The following is a 20,375-nucleotide window of genomic DNA, read 5'->3' as shown; positions in this document are numbered from 1 at the left end:
AATGTTTTTCCTTTCAGAAACTCTTTAAATTTTTAAAATAAGATGAGAACTTTTTTCACAGCACTATGAGGAACAGGGGTAATTTCTGCGTAGGACTATTTTTGCGTACGTTCCAAATGCTCATTGGTTGAATTGGTGGTCTGTAACCTAAAGAGTCACTTTTTGTCTTAGAAAATATAAATAACTATACAGGTATCTTCCTACACACATACTGAATGCATTTGCAAAGTTTCAGTGAAATGTGACAAGCACTTTTTTAAATATTTGATTTTTAAATATAGGGTAACCAAGTTGTGCGAGCAAAAAAGTGAAAATATTCTACCATACTGAAATGCATTAAATATTTGCAAAGAACTTTTTCTGACTTCTCAAATAAGAAATATCAATCACAACTTGTTTTTTAACAATATTAATGAAGAAATAGTTTTAAAAGTAATCATTTTCTGAGAAATTGGTCTATTTTTAAAAATTTATTTCTGACATGCCTCCCCCTTTTTCTTGATCACATGTCAAAAATCCTAAATCTTTAAATTTTCACAAAAGGTGATATATTTGGCATTAAATTTGTAAATACAGTGTTTTCACATTAAAACATGACCAGTAAAGGGCACCTAAAGCAAAAAAAGTGCTCAATAATGGATTTTCCATGTTGCCATAGGGGAATGCTTATATGGCCTTAACCGCAGTAATGAAAGTGAGTTTTTCCTCATTTCTAACCTAATTTTTGCTCAAATCTACACAAAACTTGATTTCAAGTGCTTATTACTACCATATTTAGGTAAATACAGCCCTCAAAGTTTAATATTTGATATTTTTACTAAATTTTCTACACTTTTTACAAGATAGGACATAAAAATCAGCCAAAAAGACCAATTTTCCATAATTTGGACCTATAACTTAAAAAAATGCATATTTTGAAGGATTTTTGTAGTGTATTCCTCTCATGGCAAAGTTAACAAGATCTTCAAGTAGTTTAAAGCTATTTCAAGAAACTTTTCATTTTGCCATGGCTTCATCTTAAGGCTAAAAACCACTAATTCCACTTCCCATAGGCTTCTATGCTAATTTCACAATATTCAATGGCTTCTCTGGACTTTACCTTAACTTTAACCTGCAGATGACTATATATCAGCATGATTCTACATATGTCAGCTCACAATCCTCAGAATGGCATGTGGGGTTAGCAGACTTGCAGTGCAGTACTGGTCACCGGAAGTGAAGGGTCTATAAATAGCATGGGAAATCCCAGTGTTTTCACAAGATAGGGGTATATTTAAAAATCATTATGGAGATTAGGCTTCACATCACAAGAAGCAAAATGCACCTATAAAATGTACAGAAATGTTTTTCCTTTCAGAAACTCTTTAAATTTTTAAAATAAGATGAGAACTTTTTTCACAGCACTATGAGGAACAGGGGTAATTTCTGCGTAGGACTATTTTTGCGTACGTTCCAAATGCTCATTGGTTGAATTGGTGGTCTGTAACCTAAAGAGTCACTTTTTGTCTTAGAAAATATAAATAACTATACAGGTATCTTCCTACACACATACTGAATGCATTTGCAAAGTTTCAGTGAAATGTGACAAGCACTTTTTTAAATATTTGATTTTTAAATATAGGGTAACCAAGTTGTGCGAGCAAAAAAGTGAAAATATTCTACCATACTGAAATGCATTAAATATTTGCAAAGAACTTTTTCTGACTTCTCAAATAAGAAATATCAATCACAACTTGTTTTTTAACAATATTAATGAAGAAATAGTTTTAAAAGTAATCATTTTCTGAGAAATTGGTCTATTTTTAAAAATTTATTTCTGACATGCCTCCCCCTTTTTCTTGATCACATGTCAAAAATCCTAAATCTTTAAATTTTCACAAAAGGTGATATATTTGGCATTAAATTTGTAAATACAGTGTTTTCACATTAAAACATGACCAGTAAAGGGCACCTAAAGCAAAAAAAGTGCTCAATAATGGATTTTCCATGTTGCCATAGGGGAATGCTTATATGGCCTTAACCGCAGTAATGAAAGTGAGTTTTTCCTCATTTCTAACCTAATTTTTGCTCAAATCTACACAAAACTTGATTTCAAGTGCTTATTACTACCATATTTAGGTAAATACAGCCCTCAAAGTTTAATATTTGATATTTTTACTAAATTTTCTACACTTTTTACAAGATAGGACATAAAAATCAGCCAAAAAGACCAATTTTCCATAATTTGGACCTATAACTTAAAAAAATGCATATTTTGAAGGATTTTTGTAGTGTATTCCTCTCATGGCAAAGTTAACAAGATCTTCAAGTAGTTTAAAGCTATTTCAAGAAACTTTTCATTTTGCCATGGCTTCATCTTAAGGCTAAAAACCACTAATTCCACTTCCCATAGGCTTCTATGCTAATTTCACAATATTCAATGGCTTCTCTGGACTTTACCTTAACTTTAACCTGCAGATGACTATATATCAGCATGATTCTACATATGTCAGCTCACAATCCTCAGAATGGCATGTGGGGTTAGCAGACTTGCAGTGCAGTACTGGTCACCGGAAGTGAAGGGTCTATAAATAGCATGGGAAATCCCAGTGTTTTCACAAGATAGGGGTATATTTAAAAATCATTATGGAGATTAGGCTTCACATCACAAGAAGCAAAATGCACCTATAAAATGTACAGAAATGTTTTTCCTTTCAGAAACTCTTTAAATTTTTAAAATAAGATGAGAACTTTTTTCACAGCACTATGAGGAACAGGGGTAATTTCTGCGTAGGACTATTTTTGCGTACGTTCCAAATGCTCATTGGTTGAATTGGTGGTCTGTAACCTAAAGAGTCACTTTTTGTCTTAGAAAATATAAATAACTATACAGGTATCTTCCTACACACATACTGAATGCATTTGCAAAGTTTCAGTGAAATGTGACAAGCACTTTTTTAAATATTTGATTTTTAAATATAGGGTAACCAAGTTGTGCGAGCAAAAAAGTGAAAATATTCTACCATACTGAAATGCATTAAATATTTGCAAAGAACTTTTTCTGACTTCTCAAATAAGAAATATCAATCACAACTTGTTTTTTAACAATATTAATGAAGAAATAGTTTTAAAAGTAATCATTTTCTGAGAAATTGGTCTATTTTTAAAAATTTATTTCTGACATGCCTCCCCCTTTTTCTTGATCACATGTCAAAAATCCTAAATCTTTAAATTTTCACAAAAGGTGATATATTTGGCATTAAATTTGTAAATACAGTGTTTTCACATTAAAACATGACCAGTAAAGGGCACCTAAAGCAAAAAAAGTGCTCAATAATGGATTTTCCATGTTGCCATAGGGGAATGCTTATATGGCCTTAACCGCAGTAATGAAAGTGAGTTTTTCCTCATTTCTAACCTAATTTTTGCTCAAATCTACACAAAACTTGATTTCAAGTGCTTATTACTACCATATTTAGGTAAATACAGCCCTCAAAGTTTAATATTTGATATTTTTACTAAATTTTCTACACTTTTTACAAGATAGGACATAAAAATCAGCCAAAAAGACCAATTTTCCATAATTTGGACCTATAACTTAAAAAAATGCATATTTTGAAGGATTTTTGTAGTGTATTCCTCTCATGGCAAAGTTAACAAGATCTTCAAGTAGTTTAAAGCTATTTCAAGAAACTTTTCATTTTGCCATGGCTTCATCTTAAGGCTAAAAACCACTAATTCCACTTCCCATAGGCTTCTATGCTAATTTCACAATATTCAATGGCTTCTCTGGACTTTACCTTAACTTTAACCTGCAGATGACTATATATCAGCATGATTCTACATATGTCAGCTCACAATCCTCAGAATGGCATGTGGGGTTAGCAGACTTGCAGTGCAGTACTGGTCACCGGAAGTGAAGGGTCTATAAATAGCATGGGAAATCCCAGTGTTTTCACAAGATAGGGGTATATTTAAAAATCATTATGGAGATTAGGCTTCACATCACAAGAAGCAAAATGCACCTATAAAATGTACAGAAATGTTTTTCCTTTCAGAAACTCTTTAAATTTTTAAAATAAGATGAGAACTTTTTTCACAGCACTATGAGGAACAGGGGTAATTTCTGCGTAGGACTATTTTTGCGTACGTTCCAAATGCTCATTGGTTGAATTGGTGGTCTGTAACCTAAAGAGTCACTTTTTGTCTTAGAAAATATAAATAACTATACAGGTATCTTCCTACACACATACTGAATGCATTTGCAAAGTTTCAGTGAAATGTGACAAGCACTTTTTTAAATATTTGATTTTTAAATATAGGGTAACCAAGTTGTGCGAGCAAAAAAGTGAAAATATTCTACCATACTGAAATGCATTAAATATTTGCAAAGAACTTTTTCTGACTTCTCAAATAAGAAATATCAATCACAACTTGTTTTTTAACAATATTAATGAAGAAATAGTTTTAAAAGTAATCATTTTCTGAGAAATTGGTCTATTTTTAAAAATTTATTTCTGACATGCCTCCCCCTTTTTCTTGATCACATGTCAAAAATCCTAAATCTTTAAATTTTCACAAAAGGTGATATATTTGGCATTAAATTTGTAAATACAGTGTTTTCACATTAAAACATGACCAGTAAAGGGCACCTAAAGCAAAAAAAGTGCTCAATAATGGATTTTCCATGTTGCCATAGGGGAATGCTTATATGGCCTTAACCGCAGTAATGAAAGTGAGTTTTTCCTCATTTCTAACCTAATTTTTGCTCAAATCTACACAAAACTTGATTTCAAGTGCTTATTACTACCATATTTAGGTAAATACAGCCCTCAAAGTTTAATATTTGATATTTTTACTAAATTTTCTACACTTTTTACAAGATAGGACATAAAAATCAGCCAAAAAGACCAATTTTCCATAATTTGGACCTATAACTTAAAAAAATGCATATTTTGAAGGATTTTTGTAGTGTATTCCTCTCATGGCAAAGTTAACAAGATCTTCAAGTAGTTTAAAGCTATTTCAAGAAACTTTTCATTTTGCCATGGCTTCATCTTAAGGCTAAAAACCACTAATTCCACTTCCCATAGGCTTCTATGCTAATTTCACAATATTCAATGGCTTCTCTGGACTTTACCTTAACTTTAACCTGCAGATGACTATATATCAGCATGATTCTACATATGTCAGCTCACAATCCTCAGAATGGCATGTGGGGTTAGCAGACTTGCAGTGCAGTACTGGTCACCGGAAGTGAAGGGTCTATAAATAGCATGGGAAATCCCAGTGTTTTCACAAGATAGGGGTATATTTAAAAATCATTATGGAGATTAGGCTTCACATCACAAGAAGCAAAATGCACCTATAAAATGTACAGAAATGTTTTTCCTTTCAGAAACTCTTTAAATTTTTAAAATAAGATGAGAACTTTTTTCACAGCACTATGAGGAACAGGGGTAATTTCTGCGTAGGACTATTTTTGCGTACGTTCCAAATGCTCATTGGTTGAATTGGTGGTCTGTAACCTAAAGAGTCACTTTTTGTCTTAGAAAATATAAATAACTATACAGGTATCTTCCTACACACATACTGAATGCATTTGCAAAGTTTCAGTGAAATGTGACAAGCACTTTTTTAAATATTTGATTTTTAAATATAGGGTAACCAAGTTGTGCGAGCAAAAAAGTGAAAATATTCTACCATACTGAAATGCATTAAATATTTGCAAAGAACTTTTTCTGACTTCTCAAATAAGAAATATCAATCACAACTTGTTTTTTAACAATATTAATGAAGAAATAGTTTTAAAAGTAATCATTTTCTGAGAAATTGGTCTATTTTTAAAAATTTATTTCTGACATGCCTCCCCCTTTTTCTTGATCACATGTCAAAAATCCTAAATCTTTAAATTTTCACAAAAGGTGATATATTTGGCATTAAATTTGTAAATACAGTGTTTTCACATTAAAACATGACCAGTAAAGGGCACCTAAAGCAAAAAAAGTGCTCAATAATGGATTTTCCATGTTGCCATAGGGGAATGCTTATATGGCCTTAACCGCAGTAATGAAAGTGAGTTTTTCCTCATTTCTAACCTAATTTTTGCTCAAATCTACACAAAACTTGATTTCAAGTGCTTATTACTACCATATTTAGGTAAATACAGCCCTCAAAGTTTAATATTTGATATTTTTACTAAATTTTCTACACTTTTTACAAGATAGGACATAAAAATCAGCCAAAAAGACCAATTTTCCATAATTTGGACCTATAACTTAAAAAAATGCATATTTTGAAGGATTTTTGTAGTGTATTCCTCTCATGGCAAAGTTAACAAGATCTTCAAGTAGTTTAAAGCTATTTCAAGAAACTTTTCATTTTGCCATGGCTTCATCTTAAGGCTAAAAACCACTAATTCCACTTCCCATAGGCTTCTATGCTAATTTCACAATATTCAATGGCTTCTCTGGACTTTACCTTAACTTTAACCTGCAGATGACTATATATCAGCATGATTCTACATATGTCAGCTCACAATCCTCAGAATGGCATGTGGGGTTAGCAGACTTGCAGTGCAGTACTGGTCACCGGAAGTGAAGGGTCTATAAATAGCATGGGAAATCCCAGTGTTTTCACAAGATAGGGGTATATTTAAAAATCATTATGGAGATTAGGCTTCACATCACAAGAAGCAAAATGCACCTATAAAATGTACAGAAATGTTTTTCCTTTCAGAAACTCTTTAAATTTTTAAAATAAGATGAGAACTTTTTTCACAGCACTATGAGGAACAGGGGTAATTTCTGCGTAGGACTATTTTTGCGTACGTTCCAAATGCTCATTGGTTGAATTGGTGGTCTGTAACCTAAAGAGTCACTTTTTGTCTTAGAAAATATAAATAACTATACAGGTATCTTCCTACACACATACTGAATGCATTTGCAAAGTTTCAGTGAAATGTGACAAGCACTTTTTTAAATATTTGATTTTTAAATATAGGGTAACCAAGTTGTGCGAGCAAAAAAGTGAAAATATTCTACCATACTGAAATGCATTAAATATTTGCAAAGAACTTTTTCTGACTTCTCAAATAAGAAATATCAATCACAACTTGTTTTTTAACAATATTAATGAAGAAATAGTTTTAAAAGTAATCATTTTCTGAGAAATTGGTCTATTTTTAAAAATTTATTTCTGACATGCCTCCCCCTTTTTCTTGATCACATGTCAAAAATCCTAAATCTTTAAATTTTCACAAAAGGTGATATATTTGGCATTAAATTTGTAAATACAGTGTTTTCACATTAAAACATGACCAGTAAAGGGCACCTAAAGCAAAAAAAGTGCTCAATAATGGATTTTCCATGTTGCCATAGGGGAATGCTTATATGGCCTTAACCGCAGTAATGAAAGTGAGTTTTTCCTCATTTCTAACCTAATTTTTGCTCAAATCTACACAAAACTTGATTTCAAGTGCTTATTACTACCATATTTAGGTAAATACAGCCCTCAAAGTTTAATATTTGATATTTTTACTAAATTTTCTACACTTTTTACAAGATAGGACATAAAAATCAGCCAAAAAGACCAATTTTCCATAATTTGGACCTATAACTTAAAAAAATGCATATTTTGAAGGATTTTTGTAGTGTATTCCTCTCATGGCAAAGTTAACAAGATCTTCAAGTAGTTTAAAGCTATTTCAAGAAACTTTTCATTTTGCCATGGCTTCATCTTAAGGCTAAAAACCACTAATTCCACTTCCCATAGGCTTCTATGCTAATTTCACAATATTCAATGGCTTCTCTGGACTTTACCTTAACTTTAACCTGCAGATGACTATATATCAGCATGATTCTACATATGTCAGCTCACAATCCTCAGAATGGCATGTGGGGTTAGCAGACTTGCAGTGCAGTACTGGTCACCGGAAGTGAAGGGTCTATAAATAGCATGGGAAATCCCAGTGTTTTCACAAGATAGGGGTATATTTAAAAATCATTATGGAGATTAGGCTTCACATCACAAGAAGCAAAATGCACCTATAAAATGTACAGAAATGTTTTTCCTTTCAGAAACTCTTTAAATTTTTAAAATAAGATGAGAACTTTTTTCACAGCACTATGAGGAACAGGGGTAATTTCTGCGTAGGACTATTTTTGCGTACGTTCCAAATGCTCATTGGTTGAATTGGTGGTCTGTAACCTAAAGAGTCACTTTTTGTCTTAGAAAATATAAATAACTATACAGGTATCTTCCTACACACATACTGAATGCATTTGCAAAGTTTCAGTGAAATGTGACAAGCACTTTTTTAAATATTTGATTTTTAAATATAGGGTAACCAAGTTGTGCGAGCAAAAAAGTGAAAATATTCTACCATACTGAAATGCATTAAATATTTGCAAAGAACTTTTTCTGACTTCTCAAATAAGAAATATCAATCACAACTTGTTTTTTAACAATATTAATGAAGAAATAGTTTTAAAAGTAATCATTTTCTGAGAAATTGGTCTATTTTTAAAAATTTATTTCTGACATGCCTCCCCCTTTTTCTTGATCACATGTCAAAAATCCTAAATCTTTAAATTTTCACAAAAGGTGATATATTTGGCATTAAATTTGTAAATACAGTGTTTTCACATTAAAACATGACCAGTAAAGGGCACCTAAAGCAAAAAAAGTGCTCAATAATGGATTTTCCATGTTGCCATAGGGGAATGCTTATATGGCCTTAACCGCAGTAATGAAAGTGAGTTTTTCCTCATTTCTAACCTAATTTTTGCTCAAATCTACACAAAACTTGATTTCAAGTGCTTATTACTACCATATTTAGGTAAATACAGCCCTCAAAGTTTAATATTTGATATTTTTACTAAATTTTCTACACTTTTTACAAGATAGGACATAAAAATCAGCCAAAAAGACCAATTTTCCATAATTTGGACCTATAACTTAAAAAAATGCATATTTTGAAGGATTTTTGTAGTGTATTCCTCTCATGGCAAAGTTAACAAGATCTTCAAGTAGTTTAAAGCTATTTCAAGAAACTTTTCATTTTGCCATGGCTTCATCTTAAGGCTAAAAACCACTAATTCCACTTCCCATAGGCTTCTATGCTAATTTCACAATATTCAATGGCTTCTCTGGACTTTACCTTAACTTTAACCTGCAGATGACTATATATCAGCATGATTCTACATATGTCAGCTCACAATCCTCAGAATGGCATGTGGGGTTAGCAGACTTGCAGTGCAGTACTGGTCACCGGAAGTGAAGGGTCTATAAATAGCATGGGAAATCCCAGTGTTTTCACAAGATAGGGGTATATTTAAAAATCATTATGGAGATTAGGCTTCACATCACAAGAAGCAAAATGCACCTATAAAATGTACAGAAATGTTTTTCCTTTCAGAAACTCTTTAAATTTTTAAAATAAGATGAGAACTTTTTTCACAGCACTATGAGGAACAGGGGTAATTTCTGCGTAGGACTATTTTTGCGTACGTTCCAAATGCTCATTGGTTGAATTGGTGGTCTGTAACCTAAAGAGTCACTTTTTGTCTTAGAAAATATAAATAACTATACAGGTATCTTCCTACACACATACTGAATGCATTTGCAAAGTTTCAGTGAAATGTGACAAGCACTTTTTTAAATATTTGATTTTTAAATATAGGGTAACCAAGTTGTGCGAGCAAAAAAGTGAAAATATTCTACCATACTGAAATGCATTAAATATTTGCAAAGAACTTTTTCTGACTTCTCAAATAAGAAATATCAATCACAACTTGTTTTTTAACAATATTAATGAAGAAATAGTTTTAAAAGTAATCATTTTCTGAGAAATTGGTCTATTTTTAAAAATTTATTTCTGACATGCCTCCCCCTTTTTCTTGATCACATGTCAAAAATCCTAAATCTTTAAATTTTCACAAAAGGTGATATATTTGGCATTAAATTTGTAAATACAGTGTTTTCACATTAAAACATGACCAGTAAAGGGCACCTAAAGCAAAAAAAGTGCTCAATAATGGATTTTCCATGTTGCCATAGGGGAATGCTTATATGGCCTTAACCGCAGTAATGAAAGTGAGTTTTTCCTCATTTCTAACCTAATTTTTGCTCAAATCTACACAAAACTTGATTTCAAGTGCTTATTACTACCATATTTAGGTAAATACAGCCCTCAAAGTTTAATATTTGATATTTTTACTAAATTTTCTACACTTTTTACAAGATAGGACATAAAAATCAGCCAAAAAGACCAATTTTCCATAATTTGGACCTATAACTTAAAAAAATGCATATTTTGAAGGATTTTTGTAGTGTATTCCTCTCATGGCAAAGTTAACAAGATCTTCAAGTAGTTTAAAGCTATTTCAAGAAACTTTTCATTTTGCCATGGCTTCATCTTAAGGCTAAAAACCACTAATTCCACTTCCCATAGGCTTCTATGCTAATTTCACAATATTCAATGGCTTCTCTGGACTTTACCTTAACTTTAACCTGCAGATGACTATATATCAGCATGATTCTACATATGTCAGCTCACAATCCTCAGAATGGCATGTGGGGTTAGCAGACTTGCAGTGCAGTACTGGTCACCGGAAGTGAAGGGTCTATAAATAGCATGGGAAATCCCAGTGTTTTCACAAGATAGGGGTATATTTAAAAATCATTATGGAGATTAGGCTTCACATCACAAGAAGCAAAATGCACCTATAAAATGTACAGAAATGTTTTTCCTTTCAGAAACTCTTTAAATTTTTAAAATAAGATGAGAACTTTTTTCACAGCACTATGAGGAACAGGGGTAATTTCTGCGTAGGACTATTTTTGCGTACGTTCCAAATGCTCATTGGTTGAATTGGTGGTCTGTAACCTAAAGAGTCACTTTTTGTCTTAGAAAATATAAATAACTATACAGGTATCTTCCTACACACATACTGAATGCATTTGCAAAGTTTCAGTGAAATGTGACAAGCACTTTTTTAAATATTTGATTTTTAAATATAGGGTAACCAAGTTGTGCGAGCAAAAAAGTGAAAATATTCTACCATACTGAAATGCATTAAATATTTGCAAAGAACTTTTTCTGACTTCTCAAATAAGAAATATCAATCACAACTTGTTTTTTAACAATATTAATGAAGAAATAGTTTTAAAAGTAATCATTTTCTGAGAAATTGGTCTATTTTTAAAAATTTATTTCTGACATGCCTCCCCCTTTTTCTTGATCACATGTCAAAAATCCTAAATCTTTAAATTTTCACAAAAGGTGATATATTTGGCATTAAATTTGTAAATACAGTGTTTTCACATTAAAACATGACCAGTAAAGGGCACCTAAAGCAAAAAAAGTGCTCAATAATGGATTTTCCATGTTGCCATAGGGGAATGCTTATATGGCCTTAACCGCAGTAATGAAAGTGAGTTTTTCCTCATTTCTAACCTAATTTTTGCTCAAATCTACACAAAACTTGATTTCAAGTGCTTATTACTACCATATTTAGGTAAATACAGCCCTCAAAGTTTAATATTTGATATTTTTACTAAATTTTCTACACTTTTTACAAGATAGGACATAAAAATCAGCCAAAAAGACCAATTTTCCATAATTTGGACCTATAACTTAAAAAAATGCATATTTTGAAGGATTTTTGTAGTGTATTCCTCTCATGGCAAAGTTAACAAGATCTTCAAGTAGTTTAAAGCTATTTCAAGAAACTTTTCATTTTGCCATGGCTTCATCTTAAGGCTAAAAACCACTAATTCCACTTCCCATAGGCTTCTATGCTAATTTCACAATATTCAATGGCTTCTCTGGACTTTACCTTAACTTTAACCTGCAGATGACTATATATCAGCATGATTCTACATATGTCAGCTCACAATCCTCAGAATGGCATGTGGGGTTAGCAGACTTGCAGTGCAGTACTGGTCACCGGAAGTGAAGGGTCTATAAATAGCATGGGAAATCCCAGTGTTTTCACAAGATAGGGGTATATTTAAAAATCATTATGGAGATTAGGCTTCACATCACAAGAAGCAAAATGCACCTATAAAATGTACAGAAATGTTTTTCCTTTCAGAAACTCTTTAAATTTTTAAAATAAGATGAGAACTTTTTTCACAGCACTATGAGGAACAGGGGTAATTTCTGCGTAGGACTATTTTTGCGTACGTTCCAAATGCTCATTGGTTGAATTGGTGGTCTGTAACCTAAAGAGTCACTTTTTGTCTTAGAAAATATAAATAACTATACAGGTATCTTCCTACACACATACTGAATGCATTTGCAAAGTTTCAGTGAAATGTGACAAGCACTTTTTTAAATATTTGATTTTTAAATATAGGGTAACCAAGTTGTGCGAGCAAAAAAGTGAAAATATTCTACCATACTGAAATGCATTAAATATTTGCAAAGAACTTTTTCTGACTTCTCAAATAAGAAATATCAATCACAACTTGTTTTTTAACAATATTAATGAAGAAATAGTTTTAAAAGTAATCATTTTCTGAGAAATTGGTCTATTTTTAAAAATTTATTTCTGACATGCCTCCCCCTTTTTCTTGATCACATGTCAAAAATCCTAAATCTTTAAATTTTCACAAAAGGTGATATATTTGGCATTAAATTTGTAAATACAGTGTTTTCACATTAAAACATGACCAGTAAAGGGCACCTAAAGCAAAAAAAGTGCTCAATAATGGATTTTCCATGTTGCCATAGGGGAATGCTTATATGGCCTTAACCGCAGTAATGAAAGTGAGTTTTTCCTCATTTCTAACCTAATTTTTGCTCAAATCTACACAAAACTTGATTTCAAGTGCTTATTACTACCATATTTAGGTAAATACAGCCCTCAAAGTTTAATATTTGATATTTTTACTAAATTTTCTACACTTTTTACAAGATAGGACATAAAAATCAGCCAAAAAGACCAATTTTCCATAATTTGGACCTATAACTTAAAAAAATGCATATTTTGAAGGATTTTTGTAGTGTATTCCTCTCATGGCAAAGTTAACAAGATCTTCAAGTAGTTTAAAGCTATTTCAAGAAACTTTTCATTTTGCCATGGCTTCATCTTAAGGCTAAAAACCACTAATTCCACTTCCCATAGGCTTCTATGCTAATTTCACAATATTCAATGGCTTCTCTGGACTTTACCTTAACTTTAACCTGCAGATGACTATATATCAGCATGATTCTACATATGTCAGCTCACAATCCTCAGAATGGCATGTGGGGTTAGCAGACTTGCAGTGCAGTACTGGTCACCGGAAGTGAAGGGTCTATAAATAGCATGGGAAATCCCAGTGTTTTCACAAGATAGGGGTATATTTAAAAATCATTATGGAGATTAGGCTTCACATCACAAGAAGCAAAATGCACCTATAAAATGTACAGAAATGTTTTTCCTTTCAGAAACTCTTTAAATTTTTAAAATAAGATGAGAACTTTTTTCACAGCACTATGAGGAACAGGGGTAATTTCTGCGTAGGACTATTTTTGCGTACGTTCCAAATGCTCATTGGTTGAATTGGTGGTCTGTAACCTAAAGAGTCACTTTTTGTCTTAGAAAATATAAATAACTATACAGGTATCTTCCTACACACATACTGAATGCATTTGCAAAGTTTCAGTGAAATGTGACAAGCACTTTTTTAAATATTTGATTTTTAAATATAGGGTAACCAAGTTGTGCGAGCAAAAAAGTGAAAATATTCTACCATACTGAAATGCATTAAATATTTGCAAAGAACTTTTTCTGACTTCTCAAATAAGAAATATCAATCACAACTTGTTTTTTAACAATATTAATGAAGAAATAGTTTTAAAAGTAATCATTTTCTGAGAAATTGGTCTATTTTTAAAAATTTATTTCTGACATGCCTCCCCCTTTTTCTTGATCACATGTCAAAAATCCTAAATCTTTAAATTTTCACAAAAGGTGATATATTTGGCATTAAATTTGTAAATACAGTGTTTTCACATTAAAACATGACCAGTAAAGGGCACCTAAAGCAAAAAAAGTGCTCAATAATGGATTTTCCATGTTGCCATAGGGGAATGCTTATATGGCCTTAACCGCAGTAATGAAAGTGAGTTTTTCCTCATTTCTAACCTAATTTTTGCTCAAATCTACACAAAACTTGATTTCAAGTGCTTATTACTACCATATTTAGGTAAATACAGCCCTCAAAGTTTAATATTTGATATTTTTACTAAATTTTCTACACTTTTTACAAGATAGGACATAAAAATCAGCCAAAAAGACCAATTTTCCATAATTTGGACCTATAACTTAAAAAAATGCATATTTTGAAGGATTTTTGTAGTGTATTCCTCTCATGGCAAAGTTAACAAGATCTTCAAGTAGTTTAAAGCTATTTCAAGAAACTTTTCATTTTGCCATGGCTTCATCTTAAGGCTAAAAACCACTAATTCCACTTCCCATAGGCTTCTATGCTAATTTCACAATATTCAATGGCTTCTCTGGACTTTACCTTAACTTTAACCTGCAGATGACTATATATCAGCATGATTCTACATATGTCAGCTCACAATCCTCAGAATGGCATGTGGGGTTAGCAGACTTGCAGTGCAGTACTGGTCACCGGAAGTGAAGGGTCTATAAATAGCATGGGAAATCCCAGTGTTTTCACAAGATAGGGGTATATTTAAAAATCATTATGGAGATTAGGCTTCACATCACAAGAAGCAAAATGCACCTATAAAATGTACAGAAATGTTTTTCCTTTCAGAAACTCTTTAAATTTTTAAAATAAGATGAGAACTTTTTTCACAGCACTATGAGGAACAGGGGTAATTTCTGCGTAGGACTATTTTTGCGTACGTTCCAAATGCTCATTGGTTGAATTGGTGGTCTGTAACCTAAAGAGTCACTTTTTGTCTTAGAAAATATAAATAACTATACAGGTATCTTCCTACACACATACTGAATGCATTTGCAAAGTTTCAGTGAAATGTGACAAGCACTTTTTTAAATATTTGATTTTTAAATATAGGGTAACCAAGTTGTGCGAGCAAAAAAGTGAAAATATTCTACCATACTGAAATGCATTAAATATTTGCAAAGAACTTTTTCTGACTTCTCAAATAAGAAATATCAATCACAACTTGTTTTTTAACAATATTAATGAAGAAATAGTTTTAAAAGTAATCATTTTCTGAGAAATTGGTCTATTTTTAAAAATTTATTTCTGACATGCCTCCCCCTTTTTCTTGATCACATGTCAAAAATCCTAAATCTTTAAATTTTCACAAAAGGTGATATATTTGGCATTAAATTTGTAAATACAGTGTTTTCACATTAAAACATGACCAGTAAAGGGCACCTAAAGCAAAAAAAGTGCTCAATAATGGATTTTCCATGTTGCCATAGGGGAATGCTTATATGGCCTTAACCGCAGTAATGAAAGTGAGTTTTTCCTCATTTCTAACCTAATTTTTGCTCAAATCTACACAAAACTTGATTTCAAGTGCTTATTACTACCATATTTAGGTAAATACAGCCCTCAAAGTTTAATATTTGATATTTTTACTAAATTTTCTACACTTTTTACAAGATAGGACATAAAAATCAGCCAAAAAGACCAATTTTCCATAATTTGGACCTATAACTTAAAAAAATGCATATTTTGAAGGATTTTTGTAGTGTATTCCTCTCATGGCAAAGTTAACAAGATCTTCAAGTAGTTTAAAGCTATTTCAAGAAACTTTTCATTTTGCCATGGCTTCATCTTAAGGCTAAAAACCACTAATTCCACTTCCCATAGGCTTCTATGCTAATTTCACAATATTCAATGGCTTCTCTGGACTTTACCTTAACTTTAACCTGCAGATGACTATATATCAGCATGATTCTACATATGTCAGCTCACAATCCTCAGAATGGCATGTGGGGTTAGCAGACTTGCAGTGCAGTACTGGTCACCGGAAGTGAAGGGTCTATAAATAGCATGGGAAATCCCAGTGTTTTCACAAGATAGGGGTATATTTAAAAATCATTATGGAGATTAGGCTTCACATCACAAGAAGCAAAATGCACCTATAAAATGTACAGAAATGTTTTTCCTTTCAGAAACTCTTTAAATTTTTAAAATAAGATGAGAACTTTTTTCACAGCACTATGAGGAACAGGGGTAATTTCTGCGTAGGACTATTTTTGCGTACGTTCCAAATGCTCATTGGTTGAATTGGTGGTCTGTAACCTAAAGAGTCACTTTTTGTCTTAGAAAATATAAATAACTATACAGGTATCTTCCTACACACATACTGAATGCATTTGCAAAGTTTCAGTGAAATGTGACAAGCACTTTTTTAAATATTTGATTTTTAAATATAGGGTAACCAAGTTGTGCGAGCAAAAAAGTGAAAATATTCTACCATACTGAAATGCATTAAATATTTGCAAAGAACTTTTTCTGACTTCTCAAATAAGAAATATCAATCACAACTTGTTTTTTAACAATATTAATGAAGAAATAGTTTTAAAAGTAATCATTTTCTGAGAAATTGGTCTATTTTTAAAAATTTATTTCTGACATGCCTCCCCCTTTTTCTTGATCACATGTCAAAAATCCTAAATCTTTAAATTTTCACAAAAGGTGATATATTTGGCATTAAATTTGTAAATACAGTGTTTTCACATTAAAACATGACCAGTAAAGGGCACCTAAAGCAAAAAAAGTGCTCAATAATGGATTTTCCATGTTGCCATAGGGGAATGCTTATATGGCCTTAACCGCAGTAATGAAAGTGAGTTTTTCCTCATTTCTAACCTAATTTTTGCTCAAATCTACACAAAACTTGATTTCAAGTGCTTATTACTACCATATTTAGGTAAATACAGCCCTCAAAGTTTAATATTTGATATTTTTACTAAATTTTCTACACTTTTTACAAGATAGGACATAAAAATCAGCCAAAAAGACCAATTTTCCATAATTTGGACCTATAACTTAAAAAAATGCATATTTTGAAGGATTTTTGTAGTGTATTCCTCTCATGGCAAAGTTAACAAGATCTTCAAGTAGTTTAAAGCTATTTCAAGAAACTTTTCATTTTGCCATGGCTTCACCTTAAGGCTAAAAACCACTAATTCCACTTCCCATAGGCTTCTATGCTAATTTCACAATATTCAATGGCTTCTCTGGACTTTACCTTAACTTTAACCTGCAGATGACTATATATCAGCATGATTCTACATATGTCAGCTCACAATCCTCAGAATGGCATGTGGGGTTAGCAGACTTGCAGTGCAGTACTGGTCACCGGAAGTGAAGGGTCTATAAATAGCATGGGAAATCCCAGTGTTTTCACAAGATAGGGGTATATTTAAAAATCATTATGGAGATTAGGCTTCACATCACAAGAAGCAAAATGCACCTATAAAATGTACAGAAATGTTTTTCCTTTCAGAAACTCTTTAAATTTTTAAAATAAGATGAGAACTTTTTTCACAGCACTATGAGGAACAGGGGTAATTTCTGCGTAGGACTATTTTTGCGTACGTTCCAAATGCTCATTGGTTGAATTGGTGGTCTGTAACCTAAAGAGTCACTTTTTGTCTTAGAAAATATAAATAACTATACAGGTATCTTCCTACACACATACTGAATGCATTTGCAAAGTTTCAGTGAAATGTGACAAGCACTTTTTTAAATATTTGATTTTTAAATATAGGGTAACCAAGTTGTGCGAGCAAAAAAGTGAAAATATTCTACCATACTGAAATGCATTAAATATTTGCAAAGAACTTTTTCTGACTTCTCAAATAAGAAATATCAATCACAACTTGTTTTTTAACAATATTAATGAAGAAATAGTTTTAAAAGTAATCATTTTCTGAGAAATTGGTCTATTTTTAAAAATTTATTTCTGACATGCCTCCCCCTTTTTCTTGATCACATGTCAAAAATCCTAAATCTTTAAATTTTCACAAAAGGTGATATATTTGGCATTAAATTTGTAAATACAGTGTTTTCACATTAAAACATGACCAGTAAAGGGCACCTAAAGCAAAAAAAGTGCTCAATAATGGATTTTCCATGTTGCCATAGGGGAATGCTTATATGGCCTTAACCGCAGTAATGAAAGTGAGTTTTTCCTCATTTCTAACCTAATTTTTGCTCAAATCTACACAAAACTTGATTTCAAGTGCTTATTACTACCATATTTAGGTAAATACAGCCCTCAAAGTTTAATATTTGATATTTTTACTAAATTTTCTACACTTTTTACAAGATAGGACATAAAAATCAGCCAAAAAGACCAATTTTCCATAATTTGGACCTATAACTTAAAAAAATGCATATTTTGAAGGATTTTTGTAGTGTATTCCTCTCATGGCAAAGTTAACAAGATCTTCAAGTAGTTTAAAGCTATTTCAAGAAACTTTTCATTTTGCCATGGCTTCATCTTAAGGCTAAAAACCACTAATTCCACTTCCCATAGGCTTCTATGCTAATTTCACAATATTCAATGGCTTCTCTGGACTTTACCTTAACTTTAACCTGCAGATGACTATATATCAGCATGATTCTACATATGTCAGCTCACAATCCTCAGAATGGCATGTGGGGTTAGCAGACTTGCAGTGCAGTACTGGTCACCGGAAGTGAAGGGTCTATAAATAGCATGGGAAATCCCAGTGTTTTCACAAGATAGGGGTATATTTAAAAATCATTATGGAGATTAGGCTTCACATCACAAGAAGCAAAATGCACCTATAAAATGTACAGAAATGTTTTTCCTTTCAGAAACTCTTTAAATTTTTAAAATAAGATGAGAACTTTTTTCACAGCACTATGAGGAACAGGGGTAATTTCTGCGTAGGACTATTTTTGCGTACGTTCCAAATGCTCATTGGTTGAATTGGTGGTCTGTAACCTAAAGAGTCACTTTTTGTCTTAGAAAATATAAATAACTATACAGGTATCTTCCTACACACATACTGAATGCATTTGCAAAGTTTCAGTGAAATGTGACAAGCACTTTTTTAAATATTTGATTTTTAAATATAGGGTAACCAAGTTGTGCGAGCAAAAAAGTGAAAATATTCTACCATACTGAAATGCATTAAATATTTGCAAAGAACTTTTTCTGACTTCTCAAATAAGAAATATCAATCACAACTTGTTTTTTAACAATATTAATGAAGAAATAGTTTTAAAAGTAATCATTTTCTGAGAAATTGGTCTATTTTTAAAAATTTATTTCTGACATGCCTCCCCCTTTTTCTTGATCACATGTCAAAAATCCTAAATCTTTAAATTTTCACAAAAGGTGATATATTTGGCATTAAATTTGTAAATACAGTGTTTTCACATTAAAACATGACCAGTAAAGGGCACCTAAAGCAAAAAAAGTGCTCAATAATGGATTTTCCATGTTGCCATAGGGGAATGCTTATATGGCCTTAACCGCAGTAATGAAAGTGAGTTTTTCCTCATTTCTAACCTAATTTTTGCTCAAATCTACACAAAACTTGATTTCAAGTGCTTATTACTACCATATTTAGGTAAATACAGCCCTCAAAGTTTAATATTTGATATTTTTACTAAATTTTCTACACTTTTTACAAGATAGGACATAAAAATCAGCCAAAAAGACCAATTTTCCATAATTTGGACCTATAACTTAAAAAAATGCATATTTTGAAGGATTTTTGTAGTGTATTCCTCTCATGGCAAAGTTAACAAGATCTTCAAGTAGTTTAAAGCTATTTCAAGAAACTTTTCATTTTGCCATGGCTTCATCTTAAGGCTAAAAACCACTAATTCCACTTCCCATAGGCTTCTATGCTAATTTCACAATATTCAATGGCTTCTCTGGACTTTACCTTAACTTTAACCTGCAGATGACTATATATCAGCATGATTCTACATATGTCAGCTCACAATCCTCAGAATGGCATGTGGGGTTAGCAGACTTGCAGTGCAGTACTGGTCACCGGAAGTGAAGGGTCTATAAATAGCATGGGAAATCCCAGTGTTTTCACAAGATAGGGGTATATTTAAAAATCATTATGGAGATTAGGCTTCACATCACAAGAAGCAAAATGCACCTATAAAATGTACAGAAATGTTTTTCCTTTCAGAAACTCTTTAAATTTTTAAAATAAGATGAGAACTTTTTTCACAGCACTATGAGGAACAGGGGTAATTTCTGCGTAGGACTATTTTTGCGTACGTTCCAAATGCTCATTGGTTGAATTGGTGGTCTGTAACCTAAAGAGTCACTTTTTGTCTTAGAAAATATAAATAACTATACAGGTATCTTCCTACACACATACTGAATGCATTTGCAAAGTTTCAGTGAAATGTGACAAGCACTTTTTTAAATATTTGATTTTTAA

This window comes from Perna viridis, chromosome 2 (assembly GCF_037379345.1).
Source record: "Perna viridis isolate PV_CMFRI_1.1 ecotype Kerala chromosome 2, ASM3737934v1, whole genome shotgun sequence".
Lineage (NCBI taxonomy): Eukaryota > Metazoa > Mollusca > Bivalvia > Mytilida > Mytilidae > Perna > Perna viridis.
Note: the sequence above shows the minus strand (reverse complement) of the source record.